Source organism: Botryllus schlosseri, chromosome 8 (genome assembly GCF_051294905.1).
Source record: "Botryllus schlosseri isolate E-star chromosome 8, Bs_hap1, whole genome shotgun sequence".
Classification (NCBI taxonomy): domain Eukaryota; kingdom Metazoa; phylum Chordata; class Ascidiacea; order Stolidobranchia; family Styelidae; genus Botryllus; species Botryllus schlosseri.
This window is the reverse complement of record NC_137243.1, coordinates 12103311-12118258: the sequence shown is the minus strand read 5'-3', so window position 1 is coordinate 12118258 and position 14948 is coordinate 12103311. Positions and strand designations below refer to the sequence as shown.

At 42.0% G+C, this 14948-nt stretch overlaps 1 long non-coding RNA gene across 1 annotated transcript; it reads left to right on the top strand.

Annotated features, from left to right (window-relative positions):
• Positions 1-6379: 6379 nt before the first annotated feature.
• Positions 6380-6649, top strand: LOC145445269 (uncharacterized). The gene is made up of 2 exons (XR_013916940.1): positions 6380-6485; positions 6551-6649. It is a non-coding gene; the product is annotated as an uncharacterized LOC145445269 (long non-coding RNA).
• The last annotated feature ends 8299 nt before the right edge of the window (positions 6650-14948 follow it).

Below are 14948 nucleotides of genomic sequence, written 5' to 3'. Positions count from 1 at the left end.
TGGTTATGCGTCCGGCTTCTCGAGCGGTAGGTCGTGGGTTCGATCCCCGGCCGGGTCATACCAAAGACTCGAAAATTGGTATCCGCAGCTATCCTGCTAGGCGCTCAGCAATCACGGATAGCATGGAGGAGAAAAAAAACGGGGGCGCAGACTAGATGACCTCATGGGGCCGTATCGCAACTCCGTCGTCAAAGCATCTCGATGGTGCAGGCGAAAAAGAATATCATATCTCTCTCTCTCTAGTTGGCAACTGTAAGCTTCCAGGGGTGTGTGTGTGTCTGTCTAATAGTCATTGTGTGCATAAAAAGGTAGTAATGAAATTGCCCATGGAAGGATCAACGGTTCTGCGAGGTGTTCCCACGGGGGAGCTCCTCAAAAATAACTAGCCCCCTATAAAAAAAAATTGTTTTTCTAGCTACGTGGCTACGACCTTACGCGTGAGTGATCTTTTGAATGGAGACAGATTTCTCCGCAAGCCATGAAGTAACAGCCATAAATGACAACTGTCCCGCCTGGCGCCCACCCTCTAGAAATTCATAAATAGTCTTGCCGTGTGGTATCAACATATATAAGGTGTACAATTAAATGCCCCCTGAATGTTCGATGACATCACTTCTATCAGCCCTTCCGGTAAATCTGACGATGGAAACGTATTTGCAATACGCAAGTAATAATCTAATGAACTAATTGCATCCATTAACCAAGAAAAATTTTCGCGCTTCGCGCCAATGTTTATACGCCCGGGTTTTTCGCAATCATAATATTATCGCATCACTCCATGCCTGTGAGCAGAATATATGTATAACGATTGCCCCAGATGCTGTGTTAATCATCCAATAGGGGCCCAAGACCATCGTTTTTTACCTATTTTCCTTATCTTTATAGGGGGGAGGGGGTTCATTTACGTTATCGAATTTTTCGCCCCCCCCCCCCCCAAAAAAAAAAAATATTTTTCTGGCTACGCCCTTGGTTGCACACTAGTGAAAGTATAATCGCCCGCACTCAAAAACCTATAGATCTTCTTCAGAGGCGGAATCCCGAATGAGTCGTGAAAGTGCGTGCCATTTCGGTCGGCGAAGATACAGATCCAATGCGAGCCGCCCATCGCGTTCGGGTCGTAATTTATGACGACTGCGTACGGCTTAGGTAGCTTTGTCGGTAATAAATCGATTGCGAAAGTTCCGGCAAATAAATCTCGCGTGTCGCGGTTTTTTAATAAAATATGATTTATTTGGTCGGTGTTCATACGGACACTACTTCGCGCTTCTCTGAGATCTCCAGGAGTTGTTGGCGCAGTAGCCCGTCATTGGGTCGGGACCCATGTGTTTTGAAACGTTTCGGTTGCTAAACATCCAAGATAATCAAAACGGAAATGAATTAGTTCGGATAGCAATTGTGATTTTGGGTACTGGTAAAAGCGTTTATTGCGCGGTTTGGGTACATTTTGTCTTATATATATGCAATTAGGTGCACATTGATAACAACTTTGGCCTCAATTCACTCATAACAAGTTGTCCAAATCAATACAAACAGAGAAAAGTTGAAGATGAATGCTTTGCAATCAATAAAGAATCAACTGGTAGGTACTTCTGTTTCGGCGCAATATGTATTACTTGTCATAATATGACATTATTTTAATGAGTTCGATGCTGAAATTTTAAGCATCACTTGTATCCGAACATTCTAATTATAGGCTCAATATATCAAATTATAAGGTGCAAAATAAATCGACCGAATTATTCAAATGTTTGAAACGACAGGAAAATATGTTGATGCCGTCCTCACAAAAGTACGGGAAGAAGGCGAGTTTAACATTGTGTGTTCTGAAGCTTGACCAAACACAGAATCAGCATATTCATGAGCCCATCACTGCTCTCAAATTTCCATCCTGTCCTGAAAATCGGCACAACCTAACACAACCGAAATTGAATTAATTGAAGAAAACCATCTTATAAAATCTAGTTAATGTTTCTGACACATGAACATTATCATCTAATCAATGTTTGAATTGTTTTAATCCATATCTAGGTAACAACTCCATGTCTCCATGACTACTATATAATCGAATAAAAGTTTGCGTATCGGCTTATAATTCCGATTATACTATATTGCGGCCGCGAATGGATTCAGATGTTGAATGCGGCCCGCGATCCGAATATAGTTTGTCCACCCCTGCTTTAACGGGTCAGAACTTTTAACGTAGAGCAGTGGTGTCAAACTCAAATTGCGTCGCGGGCCGGATTCAAGCCTTCAAATTGCCCGCGAGCCGGACCAGTTAACAAATTCTCAAATGTTACTTCGTATCCTTGCTTTTCACTTGAATAATTTATTATCAAGCATATATAAATAAGGATCATGGGGTTTCTATTCTACCAAATCGCAACACCGATATTCGCGAATTATGGAATTGGTAAAATACGATGATTGTCCGGTTGAATACAGTGGAGAGCCGATAAAACAGTGGCGCTAACGACGATATAAGTTGGCATATTTCCATATCCCTTTGCTGTTGTCGTAATCCGCCGTTAGCCCAGCGTATATGCGCTGTGAGGAATACAAGATATTTTACTGTAAACGCGAAGTGGCGAGATAGCGCAGTGGTATAATCCGCGGCTGCAACACCAATGGGTGCGGGTGCGGGTGCGGGTGCGGGTTCGAGTCCTACCGAGGTCGACTTCCGAATTCCGATACTTGAGTGTTGGAGGTTTACCTAGGCTCCTCCTCGTCACCTCATCCGCGTCAGCGGTGTCTTACAAAAGCCGAGAGGTGGGCCGTGCTATAAGTCGGCATTTACGGAAAATAAAAAGAATATCGGCCTGGTGTAAATGACCATAGTAGTCGACAAACACCATGAATACCCCAAAAACAAACAAACTGTAAACGCGGGCGTATGTATTTGGGTCGGGTTTCTCTTCCCAAGTCCGGGGACTTATGGTTGGGAAGTGACATAGCAGTGTGATCAAAGATATTTGAATATTTGTGTAACTAATATATTCTCCATGTAAATTGTATATAACGGTTCCGCATTGCCGTTTTCACTTCTGTGAATAGCTAGTTTTGGTCCATTTTTCCATAAAACTCTGAATTCAGTGTGCACTTTTAGTCTTCTCGAATTAGAGAGAGTTAAACTACAACGCCGTAGTCGGGTGGTTATAACGTGGCCTACGAACTTGCTCGACATTCGCTGTCTTGGGGGAATATTTATTGAAAGTCTTTCCTGCAGAAATTCTTATCAATTCATTACAAAAGTGATAGACAATTCGCACGCACCTTTAGATCGCCAATTCCCCGGTAAACAACTTATTCCATCACGCTACCTCGGTTATTTTCCACAAAATCTTTTGAACTAGGTAGTTTATGCCCTAGCGAGCAGCGGGACAAAATCGAAGAGGCACCCTACCACTTTGAAGTGTGAGAGTGATAGCCCTTTGTACATTACGGATGCTTTGAAGCTTTTTGGTCAAAATAGTTGACTAAATATTAGTATTTGAGAGCTAAAAAATTGAATGTTCAGAGTTTTTCTACATCGTATCATGAAGGATGCTACTGTTAAGGGTTGCGACCCGCAGCCTTACCTGAACGTTATATATGGATTGCGTGCTTTGGAATACATTCATATTGAAGTTGATCGACCAGATGGTATGAGCCCATACCGATGGCCGTAATAACAACCTTGATGTGATCACGATATAGCACATACAATTATTATAGCGTTAATAAGTCCAGCGGTCCCCTGCTCCAATATCGAAGTCCCAACTCGACCGAACTTCTAACTTTTTCACCCCTCGTTTTAATAACGTCATTAAAATATGGCATGTGGGCGGGGGAGGAGAGGTGAAGAACCATTGACCTAACGGGTTACAGAGGGGGGCTAACGGGTTACAGAGGGGGAAAAGTGAAACGATTTACCAAATACAACTCCGGCAGCGCACAAATACAACACCTACGGCGCTGGGACACATCGACACGAGCGTGGATGCCCACACGACAGCTGGTGCGCTGCAAACATGTACCATTCATCAACTTTATATCCCTCCTGACGTCTTTTCATCTTTACAAATAGGCAATTGCATCAACGTCTTTTTATCTTGGAACCAGGCAAGTAAATATTACAAGCACATAAATTATACGCATTCCATGTGGAATAACGAGTGCAACTAGGTCAATATAAAAGTATGTGACATGTTCCAAGTTAGGAACAGTTCATATGCGGACACACGACACCATATCGCAACACGATCAACCAGGTTTATTAATATTTTCATCGTTTCAAAACATCACAAGATTGCGATACAATGAAAAGATAGGAAGGTGTCGAAACAACTTGTGAGTAGCCTTTAAGATCAGACACCCACCTTAGCCAGCCTAGGCGAAGTAAATAAGAGGCATGCACACTGAATGAAAAGTAATGCAGAGAAGAATACAAAACGCGAGCGACAAAATGAGGTGGCATGTGGCGGAGGGTGGGGTCAGCGTTAGGTCGTGGTCCGGTAATCCTGAAGACTGGCTAGTACTGATCTAGAAGAAATTGCTTGTATTTCGACTTGAATGCGGACATGCTCGACGACTGTCGGATATCCGGCGAGATGCTGTTCCACAATTGGGGTCCGGCATAGGCCTACTTGATTGAGAAATGCGTTATCTTGTATTCAGTCCTGATCATATGGTAGTTGTTCACCGCTGTACTTGTGCGCTTTTGTCTCCGATGTGGTTTGGTAATCTGACATCGACGTAATCCCGCATTTCAGCAGGTGATTAACGGAATAGTTGGAGTTTCGGAGGTGCTAGCACCAATCTGAAAATATGAAACCGTCTGCGAGAAGGAAGGCGAAGAACTAGACGGATGTGGTCTGGTCACAGACCACAACCAGTAGACGTATAATCACAGGCTACGACGCTGCATGACCTCTTCAACGAACTGACCCGTCTGAAAAAAATGAACTGTTCATTATTCACAGTTTGACAATGCTTGTTCGACTGATGCTTACGACGAGTCTCGGCCTAATGATAATCACCGCAGCACATCACCGATGACATTCACAGTTTGACAATGCTTGTTCGACGACTGATGCTTACGACAAGTCTCGGCCTAGCGATAATCACCGCAGCACACCGTTGACACAATTCACAACATCACGAACCGATCATCATCTTGATCTCCACGTTTAGGACTCTGCAACGATAAAGCAATTTGTCGTTCAGCTCTCAGCTGGAAAATCGAGTAAATCAATTAGCTGCATCAAATCATATACACAGGACTGCTGGTGATCTCGCGGAAAGGGCAAATGATAAAATTACTTTTACAAACCGTTTCCTGGTCTGATAGCAGACCGAATGTACCCGTATGATCAGATTGAAACAGAGCAACTTGCCATTACTGAACGTCATCAGGAGCTATATCAGTAATGGAAGGATAAACCTCTCCTCCTTTTCTGTGGCGAAGCCGGCTATGCCAATAACCCGAAGGAGCAGTTGCAATCTACTTCGATCTGCACAGCGATCATAGTTAGCGAAGTCGAAATGTATCAACCGGACATCCACCCGTAACACAAATAGCAGACAAAAACGGGAACCACATGCACACAATACACTAGCAATAAAACAACTTGGACGACGCGGCAATACCACACAAATAAAACAACTTGGACGACGCGGCAACACCACAGAAAGCTGAACAACACGCAAATACCGACGGACAGATAAACAATAAGACACCGACACACCGCCAACAACGATACAAAAATGTGATTAAAAATCCTGCACTCTCACACACGCGGGAGACAGTGACAGATATTTAGAAATGTCGAAGAATCGACGATCCAACTAGGGTGAGACATTAATCAGCGACACAGCGAGAGTGAAACTATGAATAATGAACGAGGGTGAAACTGAGGATTAAACTATAATCTTCGTGACGAGGCTGAAACTGAGGAGAGACCTACAAGTGTTGAAAAATGGAATGATCGAGCGAGGGTGAAACTATAATTTTCGTTAATGGTTGGAACTGATGAGAGATCTACAAATGCTGAAAAATGGAACGATCCAACGAATGTGAAACTATTAAATCAACGAGATCAACGAGGATGAAACTATGATCTTAGTTGCAACGAGGGTGAAACTATAATCATCGCGACAACGGGGCTGAAACTGATGAGATTTCTACAAATGTTGAAAAATTGAACGATCCGACGAGGGTGAAACTGTCAATAAACGAAACAACGTGGATGAAACTATTTTCGTTAAGAGAGTGAAACTACAACAAAATAGGGTTAAACTACGAAACAACGTGGATGAAACTACAATTTTCGTTAAGAGGGTGAAACTACCAACAACGAGGGTGAGACTATGATTAACCAGGCTAAAACTGCTTAGAGATCTGCAAATGTCAAAATATGGAACGATATACCGAGGATGAAACTGTCAATAAACGAAACAACGTGGATGAAACTACAATTTTCGTTAAGAGGGTGAAACTACAACAAAGGGTGAAACTACGAAACAACGAGGATGAAACTACAATTTTCGTTAAGAGGGTGAAACTACAACAAAGGGTGAACTACGAAACAACGAGGATGAAACTACAATTTTCGAGAGGGTGAAACTACAACAACGAGGGTGAAACTATGAAACAACGTGGATGAAACTACAATTTTCGAGAGGGTGAAACTACAACAACGAGGGTGAAACTATGATTTTCGAGAGGGTGAAACTACAACAACGAGGGTGAAACTATGAAACAACGTGGATGAAACTACAATTTTCGAGAGGGTGAAACTACAACAACGAGGGTGAAACTATGATTTTCGATACGATGGTGAAACTATAATATTCGTTACAACCAGGCTGAAACTGCTGAGAGATCTACAAATGAACAACGTGGATGAAACTATACAATTTTCGTTAAGAGGGTGGAACTATTAATCTTCGTTACGAGGGTGAAACTACAATCACCGTCAGTGAAACTTTCATATATTGAAGAATCGACGATGCAACGAGGGTGAAATTATAATCGACGATCTACCAAGGGTGAAACTGGAATATACAAGGACCGTCGATCCAACAACACGACCGAAACAGAACATGAGCGTTATGCACAAGCACACAGATAAATAACCAAAAATAGAACAAACACACATAGGCACTCCCAACACAATTGAGGGAAGTTGAAGAGATCTGCAAATGCTGTATTGGCGAATAACCACTCGTTCGTTCACTTTGCACAAACCCATCCGGAACACACTCACGATCACGCGGGGATTGACTTGTAATCGAAGAAAAACACTCGCACACTATCCAAATCCATCAGTATATGAACTATATGAAAGATGAAGAATCAAACGTATTGTCCATAAGATAGAGTGCTAGAGCAATTGCGACACAGCACTGATGTCGACACGAACTATGATCGCTATGGCATCGTTCAACCCGACAGTCAGTCCCAAGAAACGATTCGTATCATCGCTGGTAAACAATCCACACCAAAAACTAGCCAGACATAGAATTTTGAAAGAAATAATTCTGTTGGAATTGGAATTGTTCATTCAATTACGAAAAGCCGAATAGTGTATCCAGAAACCAGTCCCGGAACACGACGATGACCAACGAACCATTTACCGCACTTCGTCAGGGGTTACAGCGGTAAACGGCAGGGTATTACCTTCCCTTTTCTGTCGCTTAGCCGGCGAAGCCAATAGCCCGAAGGGATCATTGCGATGTGCATAGAAAATACACACATCGGCGTCATGTCGTCAAGGGTTCCTGGCCAAAGACGATTTATCAACGATCAAGGACAACTAAAGCGGATAGCTCATCAGCGAATCAGCACAAATCAATACCACGACTATCTACGCTCCTACCACCTTGTTACCGTTCTGTACCGTGGAAGGTACTCAAACTTCCACGTCGGATAGGAGGCTCTACAGTCCGGATACGCCTGAAATGACTGTGAACTAATCGCTATCTCTGCGCTAGTGATATCAAGCAGCGGCGAAAAAAGCCCTTCCTCTAAAGAAGCCCAGAAACTCTGATTGCTACCTTGATTGGTGACTGCCGATAATAACTTCGGTAGCAATTGTAATCTCGACACAATCAAAGAAGGATACTTTATGATCTAGGTTCCTCATCGCCACCCAATCGGCACTAGTGGTGTCTCGCAATATCTCCGAACAGTGGTTCTCAACCTTTATGATAGGGTTACCATACGTCCTCTTTTAATAGGAAATATGGTAAGCCTACTTTATGACCTCGCGACACTCTCTAAAAAGGGAGCATGGTTTGCGGCACCCTAGTACTTGGAATACACTGGGTGTGATATTTGGGAAGTAGATGACTAACATTATGACCATCAACCAACGTAATTCAGCCCAGATTATGATGCTGTTGAGCAGAAAATGTCATCACTTTCGGCAAAATCCAAGTATTAAGTACTGCAGGCGATGGTCAATGTTATGTCATCAGCTTCCTATTGTTTCTAAGAATGGTTTTTGTATGTATCTGTCGTGTTCAGCTTGAGCGATACCGTCTTCAAGTATAGTTTAGTTTGTTACAAACGTACTCGTCTATATTGGTTTATTTTGAATCTGGATACGCATACGACGTAGGCGTAGGCCACCACTCGGCAATCCTCGGCCTGCCACGTCAAATCCTGCGTTCCACGGCTGGTTTGAAACGAACGAGAATGTATATTTTAATGCTGGGTTTAATTTCAGTTTCGCAACGGTGAACAAGATCATAATAATATCGCTATCACTACTACTGCCAATAATAATATTAATTATAATATGCACTCATCATCATCGGGCCTTGTCGGAAACATCAGCAGGTTGTATTTGACGGCGAACTGGCTGATGACCGCATAACGAATTCGCCTTGGCTTGACGTAACCATTGGTCTGATGCAAACAATTACCGAGACGTCAATAATAATAACACCGCCGTGTGACTATCTGTAGTTTGATGCTCGGTGTTATGGAAGCAATACCGTGTATAGCACTGGAATGCCAGTATCGTCCTTATGTTGTACTTATGTTGTACTTATGTACTTAGCGAAAATATAGGTGCTGTTTGGTCTCCCAGTGCAATGACGAAACCCAATATCTCGTCTCTTTTAGACTTATTGCTTTCACAAAAAATACGGTGTTTGTCAGCATTACGAACCAGTAGGTATTCCAAAATACTCAGGAACAAGTCGCGAGCGGTCAGTCAATATGACGTCGCACTGGCGAAGCTTCGCCTATCGACTGTATACGGACACGGAGATAGATTGGGCAATTTATAATGTGAACTCTGGCGATTGTTTGGGTTTGCATTCTTTGCAACAGATTTCATAACGGGCCGGATGAAATCGTGTGCTTGACAGCCCTCCTATACTGTTAGGTCGGTCCGGTTATCTGGGTGCGTGTTGTAACCAGAGGTGGTCAGTAACGAAGTACTTCTACTTTTTCCAAACACTCAAGTAGTGTTCCTGAACTTCTAGTACTTACTCAAGTAGATCTGTTTTTCGCTACTTCTACTTCTACTTCGTAATATTCTATGAACTACTTACCTACTTTTCGATATTTTCAGTTTGTCAAGTAGAAGTAGTTTAATCCCCCAATAAGAAAGATAGTCTAAAAGGAATTTGGGGCTATTTTCACGTAGTACCAACATTTAATTTTCATAAAGTTCATGCAATACCCAGAATTTTCGTTGCGCTTCGAGCACAGTAGCTATGGACCGACAAATATGTCTTAGCGAAAGTATCGATGAATATAATTTAGATACCGGGTTATGTGGATCCGTACACAGTTCACACTGCATTGTAGCCTATACCAAATATTTCATCACAGTAAGTATGGCCCCCCATAACGTTTTAAACTATCGTTTCGCAATCTAGCAGTAACCTATTTTACCTAGCAGCCCATGACGTGTTCTAATCTGAAAAAGTGGACTTTGACTTTTTGTTAACGTTAGACCTGTTTTAGCAGACCACCGTTGAAACTTTCTTGGCAAAAGACATTAAATATATTTACCGCTTTTTAGAAGAAGTATTTGTATTTTTCTTTCAATACAAGTATTATACGTTGAATTCTATTATAGTTTCAGTTCTATTGTCTGGAAAACATACATGTTGAAGTATAGGTGCAAATGAAGTAATGCCTTATATTTCCGAAAATAAGGCTATGCACTAGTGGTCAGGAACCTTTTTCGACCGAAGAGCCATATTGGCCCGATATTTTCTATTGTAACTCCCAAAGAGTCATACATGTCAATCAACTGTTACGTCACAATTAAACATCAATGACGTGTTAGTAGCGCTAATATATGGGATTCGTAATGTACGCCATATTTTTCTGACCACATGGGTAGGTGGAGCCAAACATGGTCACTACAGCAGTGCATACATACACACCGTGTGATACGTCAGTGACGTGTGGTCAGGGGAGGCAAGTGAAGCAGTGCTTCATAGGCAGGCCTGTTTATTTTTGTATTTCTCCAAAAATAACAAAAATAGCTTAGTTTTGGATGTTTTCAAATTTTATTTTTGGAGAATCTCCAAAAATAAGAAATGAAGGTGTTATTAGCCCTATTACTACTGGAAAACTCCACCGAAAGTACGTTATTATCATGTATTAAAGTCTTCTAACACATCGACATCATCAGGGATCTTGATCCAACTTTCCAATACATTCGTCACAAATTAAGTCCTTGGCCTGGAGAATGCCCTCTAAAGAAAAATCGGTGAGAGACACCCACCCGGCCGAGACGCTTATCCCTTTCGAGATATCGGCCTCGACCGTCGCAATTGTGGGAAACGTCGAGCCTAGGGGCTAAAAAACGGCTGGGTGGCAAACTCTCCAACCTCCTCAAACTTCTGAGCCTTTTCTCCTGACAAGCGCTCGTAGTAATACAGTAATGCGCTTGAAACCTCAGATCCTCCACGAAGATGCGTGCCTCATTGAACTTGACAGCCCAACACCCTCTGACCAGATAACCTTCCTTGTGGCGGGCGTCGTTGTCCCAGTCCTCACCTGGTGTCCAGTCAACCAAGAGGCCGCCTTCTTCATTGACAACCAACGGGCGTCAACAAACTTGGGACACGTACTTTCCATCTCCTGGATCAAGTTGTGTTGCCGTCTGAGGCAGCCAATAGGTCCCGTCATTGTGTAGACGAAGTGATTGTGACAGAGGCGGTGGTATTTGATTTCGCCGTTCCCTTTGCCTCACTCAGGCTGCCAGCCCGTCTTCTCTACGTGTCGCACTGTGAAACTTACAGGAGTGCAAAGACTGAGGGGGCGGGAAGGCAAGGTCAGCAGAAACGTGGAGTGGGATGAGTGGAAGTAGTTTTAGCGTTTCGGTGACCCCTCCCTCACACACATACTGTTTTTATCAGTTTCCTGGTTGTTTACATCGCTCTGCCTTGTTTATTTCACTGAAAAACTTGAAAAAACATCATCCAAAAAAATCTTATTTTTGGATGTTTTCAAATTTTATTTTTGGAGAATCTCCAAAAATAAAACCCAATATCCAGAAATAAACAGGCTTGTTCATAGGTCATCAGGGATGAGCAGGCCGTGTTATTTTTGGCATATGCCAAAACTGCCAAAAATAAGTTATTTTTGGCATTTTTCGATTTTTATTTTTGGCAGTTTTGGCATCGTCCTCTAAATAGATAGTTTCAGCCTCGAATTAGTCACAAAAACGCTTTATTTGGGCTGGTTTGTCAAAAGGCACCGCAAAATGTGCAGCATCCACGTATAATCAGTGCCAACAAACAATAAGAAGAAAAAAATACCCAACGATTTCATAGGTTAATAATATCAAACGAAACCACAAAATATGCAGTGTCCATCGGAATCGGTGCCAATGAGCAAAAAAAAAGAAAAGCCTAACAAACACGCTCAACAGCTGTTTGTTACAGCTGTTGAATAGACTTAAATCGTTTGCACTGTAACAGTGCTTCCAAACTCAGGTCAGCTAAGTTTCTCCTAAATTCATTTCTCGCCCAGCGAATCTGGGAAATATCGGCCTCAACAGTAGCCGTTGAGGGAAATAATGTTGCCAGTCATCCACAAAAGGTTTTCAGAGCTTCGAAATCTTTGGAGGGCCGAACCGGCCTCCATGCATTATGAAAAGAGATCACTTCGCCAGTGCCATCGATCTAATCGCGGAAAGAATTTTCTTCCCGATACTTTTCCAGGAGTTTCCTGTGTTGTCTCTCAACAAATTCTATGTCGTAGCCCGACTATCATTTCTCCTTCAGTCTACCGATAGATCTTCGGAGGACTTTTGTCACTTCAGGTGGCTTTAATATTACCAACTCGCATGGAAGAGTCCTAGGAAGGTTAGCTTGTTTTAAGAACATTGACGCAACAAGACTGTCTGGCAAAACGAGACTATGCAGCTCAGAATTAGCCAGACAGTTTGTTGCGTCACAATGTTCAACTTGATCACAATGCAAAAATCGTGGTTGATTTTGGGGGTTCCAGTTTCATGAGCAGAATATAATTTATATTTTAATAATCAGTACTGCGGCAGCTGCTCATTGATACACGTTTTATCAAATTTAGCGCTCGACAAGCCGATCAAAAATGGTCGTAAAATTGCCTTTGGACAAATGACAAGTATGACGTAAACCAAATGCAGTCAGCCGTTCAATCTCGCTGTGCCCACACCATTTAGGACACCATGCTTTCACCCCTAATGGGTGGGCTGGGCCCAGATTAAGAAACCTGCCTTTCACAAACGCTCTTATCGCTTGTAACGCGGTCCTGTTAACACAACACCATGAACGAAATACACTATTTGGCAGATTGTGTTATTTTTGGCATATGCCAAAAATTGCTTATTTTTGGCATTTTCAAATTTTTATTTTTGGCAGTTTTGGCATCTGGCTGCTGAAATGCCAAAAATAACACGGCCTGGGGATGAGTGAAGAAAATTGTGAACCCGTCAATGGTTATTGGTATCTTCTATCGATGTTTATGAATGACTAGATTTTGAATATTTCTATTCCAAAAATCACGGAATTTTCATATTTATTGTTCGTAAATAAAGCGCCAAAGGAGAGGTAAGGCTCAGATGAGGCACAGACGGGCCAAGACTTACCTGTGTGTAACAGCGCAACTTGTCGTAAATAGCTTAGAATTTATGATGACTGATATTAATCAAATGTAATTGTCGCGTTGATTCTGAAAATCCAACTATCGATCGCGACTTCTAAAATATTCGGTGTAACACACCTCCATTTTACGGCGGTGCTCGAAAGCTACTAACCAATCAAGAAAATGGATTGCTATGGCATTGTTTTTAATATGAATTTTTAATTGTGAATGTCACTTCCAAGACATTTTAATTCTCGGAGTAGATAAGGAAGACAATGTGTATTTGAAAACAGCATTTCCCTACAAGTGTCGGCATGTCTGCTATTCTCTTTCGTCAAGCAAGGTATCGTGCAATCCAAGATTTCTAGGCGCGCGATGGTGGTTAGATCGAATTCGCGAGTGGTGTTAGTCGCCGGTGCGACAGCAACTTAATTTTGGGGATTTTGAAAAGAGGGTGGCACGAGCCCCTAACTCTGGACACCCCACTGTCTTGATCGCTAAAAGACATGCTTATGCTGCCACGAGAATAATTATTATCGCCGTCATGAAAATTTACCAACGAGTTGCTTTAATATTGATAAATTAAGTACAAAATTGAAAATTTCTTAAAGAGCCATATCTTTTACCCAAACGAGCCATATATGGTTCGCGAGCCATAGGTTCCCGACCACTGCTATTCACTATATGGCATTTTCACGATCTGCCATGTTTTTAATTAACGTATACTAATCGCGCAAAGTGTTAAATCCGTATCCGGCACAACTTCTCAACTATTGCTCTTCGACTGAACTAGGGGCCTCATAATATGGGCGTGGGTGCCACGCCATGATATTCTCTGAAACGGGGTGTTCGAGTAAACAAAGAATTAGTATCGCATTTCCACATCAATGCTATCATTTACATCCCATGATGTGGACGACTGCTTATTCTGTCTAAAATTGACACCTCCTGGGATGCATCAATATGAATCAAGCTCTCTACACCTTCCGTATAGCTCCATTTGCAGCTTTTGACAGTCCATGCAAACGAATTACGATCGTTTTCACAACTACTTACTTACTTGAGTAGATTTAAAGACAGTCAATTTTATTTATACTTCAAGTAGTTTTAGGTTGCTTATGAAAGAAGTACTTCTACTCGTATTTGAGTAGATTATTTTTCGCTACTTCTACTTCTACTTAAGTAGCTTTCTTGACTACTTTGACCACCTCTGGTTGTAACCAGGTTCGAAACAGCATTTTTTCTGCCCCCTTCCGCCTAAAAAAGCACTGATATTTGGCCGATCATAGGGTAATCCATGCAACTTCTTGGGGGCTTACTATATGCATCTGGTTGTTAAATTTTGTGACTGAATTCTGTCAATAAACAGGTTGCACATCCGTAGGTTTCCAACCTTTTATGGTCGCGACCTCATTTCCAATTTGAAAATATACCGTGGTCCAGCTCAAAAATTGATTACTAAATTGATTGCTGATTACTGAAAAGGTCAACGTGCCCGCACTTACTCACGGCCTATTTTGGAAGCTGATAAGATACAACATCTTCGCGATCACCAGAATAATGGCAAACGAGCACCAGGTTTAGAACAACTGTCTTTGATTAAAGCATCCAAATGGCCTTAACCAACTCCGGGAATACATCGTATAATTGCAATTACAATCAGACTTATTTCAGTGAATTATGGTTATTTTAATTTTTGATTACATTTTTTGCGATGGCGGTACGTGGTCCCCATATTAAGTATCGATTTACATTGCACTGAATCGCGCGCAGCGCGAAGAAAGATTTCAAATAGCAAAAATCTGCTTAAAAATATTATTGACTATATGCTGATTTACGAAAACATTTTGAGCCTATTTCCCGACAT